Genomic DNA, 7,673 nt, shown 5'->3' with positions numbered 1-7,673 from the left:
CCCGGACCTTTTAGGGATGGGGTACGAATCCACCCAGGCATTTAACCCCTCGGGTCTTGGTCGCCCACCCTGCATTATATATATATATGCATTATAAATAGTGGGTTATTTATTTTATAGATTAAAGTTTAGATTTAGTTTATGTTAGAAAAGGAGTATGCTGGGTGGCGGGTGCAGCATATTATTTCAAGGCTCCACCGCTGCTCCGCTAAGCCGGGTCGGGGCGGAACATCGAGTACCCTCCTTGGATTCTAGACAGAGGATATGCATGTGTGATTGGATTTGTATATAGTAGTATGTATGTATTTATTGTATGAGTGAGTGAGAGAATGACTAGCTTTAGGGAGCGTAAGGGCGCCGAAATGACCAAAGAAGTCGATGGCGCCCGATCAGAGCCCAACCTCGGAGTAGCTCAGGCACCAAGGTGATCCCCCTGATCCATCAGGTAAAGGCCAGAAGCCTCCTAGGAGGTCTCGTAATTCTACAACTCTCCCTAGACAGAAGGCTAACGTGGAATATCACACAAGACTTAAGAGACAAGAACAAAATATAAGACTTGATCCTCCTCTTTTGAGTGACGCTCATTTTTTGGAAATTTTTAAGATTAAAGTTAAATAAAACGGAATAATACAGTAAATGATTAGTTTTTAGAAATAACTAGCAGTATTTAACATATTTAAAATATAAGATTGATTTATTAAGAAATCAAATATCGCACATCAAACAAAAAAATTATTTCAGATTATCTAACCTGTTCCTCATAATTGTCAAGAAAAACAGAAATTAAAAAATTTATTTTTTATTTCTCAATCAGCACAAATAAGTATCATTTATGGAAAAACAAGATATAATACCTTCAAAAACTGAGTAAAAATAATTATATTTGGCTAGTTGTTTTAGATTGATCCTCGCCAATATCTATGTCAGTATAGTAATTGTCAAGCTAGTTTTATTTTCTTACGAGGGTTCGCAACAGCAGAGGTCATATAAACCCTCAGGGTGCCGGTATATTAAAAAAAAAAAGAAAGAAAAAAAAAGCCTTTTGAACACGTGTGGGAGAGCTAAAAATATAGAAATAACGTCCCAGAACACAACTAAAAAGATCGCCAGACTTCCTACAGAAAAGCTAAGTTAAACAGTAAATAAATAAATAAAAATAATTCTGAATTTATGAACCTACATCACACCAGACCGCATCTCACGATTTCCGAACAATTAATAAATAAATTTTTAAAACGAGGGGGAAGAAATGCGAGGTGCCGGCAATAGCAAAAAAAAAAATATATATATATATATATATCACAATTAATTAAGGTTTTTAGTTGAGATAAAAAAAGTCAATGGGACGAGCGGGATTCGAACCCACGATCTTCGGCTAGATACGCCGCTGCTCTACCACTTGATCCACTGGAACACTAACTTCCCATCTCAACCCCACCTTTTGAATTTTCCCTCCTTTTTGTCATTTTTCAAGGTCACGATAGCTCAAGTAGTAGAGCAGCGGCGTATGTAGCCGAAGATCGTGGGTTCGAATCCCGCTCGTCCCATTGACTTTTTTATATCAACTAAAAACCTTAATTAATTGTAATTTGTAAGTATGTCGTATTGGAATGGAGAGCCGGTGGATTCGAACCCGGGACCTTTACCTTACAGTGATGAGCTGTCATGGTAGTTGTTTTGCTTTTTGCTTTTTGCCATAAATATCAGGAATCTTAATGTTTTTATTTAAAATTTCCATTGTATTTGAGGCGGTTTCAGAGTTCACTCAATCCATTTGAGCCCCAACATCGCCGCAATTATTGTTTTAATATTTTTTCTGGAAATTATTTTTGTGGATGTTATTAAGGTTTACCATCATAATAACCAGAATGAAAAAAAAAAATTGAAAAAAAATTGCCAAAATAAATAAACATTAGTTATCAGATGAATCTCACCTCTCAGTCATTGGGATGGGGATAGGGATAAAAGAGGCGGCCACAAGGCCTTCTTCACCTCGGGCAAAATTGATTTTTTGTGCTTACCTGTTATTTATAACTCACTGGCCAGCTTCAGATTGATAATCAGCTTCCATAACTTTGCCAACGATTCCTTAGTGTTGGATCTTGCTTGAGGTTTTTCTTGTCCTAGTTGCAAGAACCTGCAACCATATGGACCTTCACAGAAACATCAAATGTGTTCTGCGGTCTTTTCCTCTTCCTGGCAGTATCTGCACAGTGTTTCTTCTGTCTGTACTCCTATCCAATGCATGTGCTTTCTTAAGTGGCAGTGCCCTGTCAGGACGGTTAGGGATGGTTAGGGAATGTTAGAAATCAGGAACATCACAGAACAAGTCAAAAGGAAATGTGGATAAGCTTTAGAGGTATGACACAACAGTTTATGTTAAAACAACCCTCACAGAGACTGGAACACTTACTGCTGCATTTAGAGAAGGCTAAACTCAGAGGAGTAAACTATATACGTCACTGATATCAAAGAAAACATCGAGATAACATGGGTAGATTCAATGATGACCCCATTTCAAGATTATGCATTGAGGAGGAAGAAACAGCCACCCATACCACCCCTTTCGTTTCTCTATATGCAATGGAGACAACCTGGGATACCAAGAAAACACAGGCGGGAATTGTAGCAATGGCATTCTATGACCTAGTACTTCTTAGAAGAAGAATCGAATCGACTGCACTGGATTAAGGAACTAGAAAAGTACAGTAAGTCAGAAGTCTGGAGTGCATGCGGAACAAAAAACAAGATAAAAGGAAAAGTGGATAAACTTCAGAGGTGTGACACAGTATGTTGTATAGCTTACGTTAAAATAACCCTCACCACGACTGGAACACTCAGCGCTACTGACTGTCATTGCTGTTATTCTTTTTTCAGAGTTTTGTTAACATCTTAGGTTATGGAAGCTTCTTCCTCCTCTTTGAATAACCTATTAGGGGATAGGGATAGGAATAAAATAGCGGCCACATGGCCTACTTCACCTCGACCTGTTAATCTATTGTGATCCCCTGTTTTTTATAACTCACTTCATCCTTGGTGTAGGATTTTGCTTGCGGTTTTTCTTGTCATAGTTGCAAGAACCTGCACCTACATAGACCTTCACAGTAACATCAGGTATGTTCTGCGGTCTCTTCTTCCTTGCAGTATCTGCACAGGGTTTCTTCTGTCCGTACTCCAGGGCGTGTGCTTTCTTAAGTGGCAGTGTTCAATCAGGAGTCCAACCAGAATTCTGGTTCGGTTGCCTTCCAGTAATTCTTTTGTAAGTTTTGCCGATGGTCCTTCTATGAATACCTTCATACCTATAGTGTTGTTCCACCAGGTTTTGGACTCATTAAGATATGCCATTCTTTTCTGGCAGGAAGAACTGTACTGCGGCTTGGAGGGTTCAGGACCCAGAGAGTCCAAGTTGGCCCCTGTTTGGCCAACATGTCAACCTTTTCGTTGTCTATATGCCCCGAGTGCCCAGAAATACTCTCGCTTCGACGGTACATATACTAAAATCGGAAAGATACATAGAAGATAAGCTTGGCCCTTCGGCCATACTTGGATAAAAAATGTTTATATTCGTTATCCGATTTTATAAAGCACAAGCACCTGATAGGTTACTTAAAATTCAACCTGAAAAAAATATAACTAGAGTGCATTATAACAAAATGGCAAAAGTTTATCTTTATTAGTACAATAGAAAGTTAAAGACAGCTACAAATACTTCCAGGACTGTAAAATAACAGGCAGTACGGCGCTTCGTTATGTTGAACCAGCACGACAGAACCGTCATGTGGGTTCAATCTATCCAAACGCTTTTCTAAGTAGACTTTTTGTACTTCGCGGATTTTCTCCGAGTAGGGCCGAACAAAGCTCGCCTAACTTCCTTTCACACAATTAAAAAAAAACAAATATACCTAACGATTGAATTTTATTGTCATTTGATGCTACCAATTTATATTACAAATATCCCTGTTAAAGAAGTTATTAGACATAGAACAAAAACTTATGGTGAACTCTATTAACAAATTTGTAAAAAATGATGTAATAAAGCTCTTAAATATATACTTATACAATTGTTTTACATTTCGTAAGAATTTTTAAGAAATAAAACCGTTATTAATGGTTTCTCCATTATCCCCATGCCATAATTATGAAAAAATTCTTTTCAAATTTAATAAATTAATTATATTCGTCATATGTAGATGATGTTTTATGTATATGGTCGGGAACCTTAGAGGATCTAAAATAATACGCTCAATTAATTAATTCTTTCACCCTAGTGTAAATATTACATTGAAAATAAATAAAGATGTTTGTTTAATATTTTTTTAGATTTAAACTGTCCATAACTACAAGTAGAGACACATGATACCAGCATATTTTCCTCATACATAGACCCATAAAAGGAATCCGGAAAAAGTATTGCGGGGTAGTATGTACATGGTTGGAAGGGGTAAACTAAAAGGGACACTTTCTCTGTATATACAAGTGGGAAGTTTATGGGCCGACAAACAGCTGAGGTCATCGCCGGCTCTCTGCGCTTTTCCAACTTTTTCTTTTATTTCGCGCATATTTTGTTTTAAACTGCAGCCACTTGAGCGTCTCGATCTGGTTACTGACTCTCTGATTTCAGATATATACTACGTTGATATTCTAGAATGCTAGTCTCTCGTTTTTATCTCAGGTTGTCAAATACAGAATAAAAACAAAGCATACAATACATATATATACATCACCACAAACATGGATGTCTGGTCACATTCATTCCCCAGAGTGCACGATATTCCTCGGGGCGGGGTTATAAGCAACCCCTTCCTTTCACGCTAATAAATTACTTTTACTCTCCAGACGTCATACACTCACCCCAGAGTACTTGATATTCCTCGGGGCGGGGTTATAAGCAACCCCTTCCTTTCACGCTAATAAATTACTTTTACTCTCCAGACGTCATATACTCACCCCAGAGTACTTGATATTCCTCGGGGCGGGGTTTTAAGCAAGCCCTTCCTTTCACGCTAATAAATTACATTCATTCCGATAAATTAACTCAAACACAACACTCGATAGAAACATAGAGGTCTGGTCACTTCCACTCCCCCAAAGTACTCGATATTTCTCGGGGCGGGGTTAAATCACCCCTTCCTTTCATGCTAATAAATTACATTTATTTCAATAAATTAACATAAAGTCAAACACAGACACAACACAAACACATAAAACTATATACATTTAAAAATTCCTATAGCCCTGACGTACCGGAACAGCGGTCTGTGCCCACTGCCGTGCCTCAAGACAACGCACAAGTCCGATGATATGCCAAAATATTTTCTATATACATCAAGCCTTCTGCATTTGAAGAGATGCTCGACCGCTATTCTATCTTTACATAATGCGCACCTACGCGGTCGCTTTCCGGCTAGAAGGTGCCCGTGTGTTATTCTTGTATGACCTATGCGTAGCCTTTTTCCTTTTCGAACCGTTCTCCGTGGACCAGGGACCGACTTCTTTCTTAACCTACCACAGTGGCAGGGTTAATTCTATTTCTTCGAGCCCAGCGGGTATCCCATCCTTTTTTTACTGAGTTTGAAATTAGTAGTTTTAGGTCCGCTGAGGGTATCTCAGTAATTATTGAACCATTTTTGATGAAATTTGGTAAACATATTTCTCTTTTATTACCCTCACGTTTTGCATGAGCTTTTTAAAAACTTTTCGTCTGAAAAAAATCTACTTCAAGTAAACTTTTGAACGCATTTTTTGAATATTTAAGAATTTATTTCTCCAAATGAAATTGTTATTTTAGGAAAAGCTCTTATAGAAGTGTTTAAAAACATTTTATGTTACAGCATAAAAAAATTAAAACACATTTTAAACGAGTTGACAGATTTTGCCCCTTTTGTATCAAAAAACCTTATTTTTTCAGGGCTGTTTTTCTGACGTAGTTCCCCAAAAGTGACGTCTTTCGTTATTTCGCATTTCCTATCGATTCTACTACGATGAACCTTTCAGAAAGAGGACTCTGCCCAATTTGAACCTGTTTGCATTGTTTTGGGTCTTTTCTTGGTATTTTCCCCATTCTAGTATTGTGAAAATACGCATCAGAAAGAGGTAGTGGCCGGCGAAATTAAAACTCAAGAGTATATTTTTTCCGTCGCCAACAACCATTCGAAAGGCCTTCATTTGAATATCAAAATTGTTTTGTTCTGAAAAATAAATTGTCTTAAACACATCCGCTAACGTGGCGTTTTAGTAAATTAAAAGAGTATCAAATGGGATGGCCTTTCAGAAACATTTCAACATCTTAATGACCGTATTTTTACACCCGGGCACATTCTCTTTTAGATGAATGGCCCTTGATTGCCGAAGCTCCCAATGGTCCCTATGACCGGACGGCTATATACAGCTTAATTGGGTCAATACAATTTAACGACCGACACATCTCAGCGAAAAGCATGGAGTGAAAAACTTTAGTATCGATCAAAGCGGCCATAAACATTCCCTGAATCTCTAACGTCCGTGAAAAATTACTCCGACTGTTAAACCGCAAAAACGATTAATAAAAATTAAAATTACTGTATTTAATTGTATGCATATGTAAGAGAGTTTTCATCGTTAGGTTATACATATTTGAATATTATGGCTCCGCGCATACTCGAAACTGACGTGGGCCACTATAGTTGTTACCTCAGGGGTAACAGTGAGTTACACCCCTTGGCCAACCGCCAGGCGAGATTATTCAAACCCCCACATTTGAATATACTGTTTGGTTTTTTTCGAATAAAAAAAATACTGAGATAGAAATTCCCCGCTGGTGGTTCACCTAGAAAATAACACTTTCCTCCGACGATAAATCTCGATTCATAAATCGTTGTACAGGGGGGAAAAAAGGAAATATAATACAACGCCAGGGGGTTATCTCAAAGAAAACGCAATGGAAAAGAGTTGAAATTCGAAATTCGATACAGCAATTTAATTTTATTGGCTGATATTTTATTTCTATAGAGTTAGGAATGTTTGTCACGGTTTCGTTCGCGGTTTAGAATGAAAAACGAAAATGGAATTATCATTTTTTGACTAAATTTATGAAAATACGAATATTAACTGATTGACCTGCTTAAAGCCGGGAACACACTTACCCGACGCAAATCTAAAGTACAATTTTCCATAAGAGTGTATTACCCCGTGCACATCTGCCCGATACCACGCAACGCTACCCTACTCTACCCTACGCGATCCCCACTTTTCAGATTTTCGTCGGGTAGCATCGAGTACAGTCGAAGACAAAAGAACCGGACAATCATACTTTTATTCAAATTACATGTATTATTGCCGTTATATTAATTACAACATACTTATTTTAATATAAACTAAATTAAGGGAGAACAAAAATTCATTATTTTAAAAATTTAATTCTAATGATTTGACAGAAAATTGGTCAAAACACCGGAATACGATTTATTAATAGATTAATTATTAATTTATTAATTTAACTAACAATTTATTACACGGTTTTGCTCATAAAATTTAACTAACAATTTATTTCATCATTTTGCTCATACATTTACACTATTTTCGTCGAGTAGTAAGAACAGGACACTCATATTTTTTGTAGTTTATTTCAAACTATGTATATGTAATTCTGTCGTTATATTAATTAGAAAATTCTTATTTTAATTAAAAAAAAAAAA

Source organism: Cimex lectularius, unplaced genomic scaffold, assembly GCF_000648675.2.
Source record: "Cimex lectularius strain Harlan isolate CLEC.00 unplaced genomic scaffold, Clec_2.1 scaffold42, whole genome shotgun sequence".
NCBI classification, from domain to species: Eukaryota; Metazoa; Arthropoda; class Insecta; order Hemiptera; family Cimicidae; genus Cimex; species Cimex lectularius.
Note: the sequence above shows the minus strand (reverse complement) of the source record.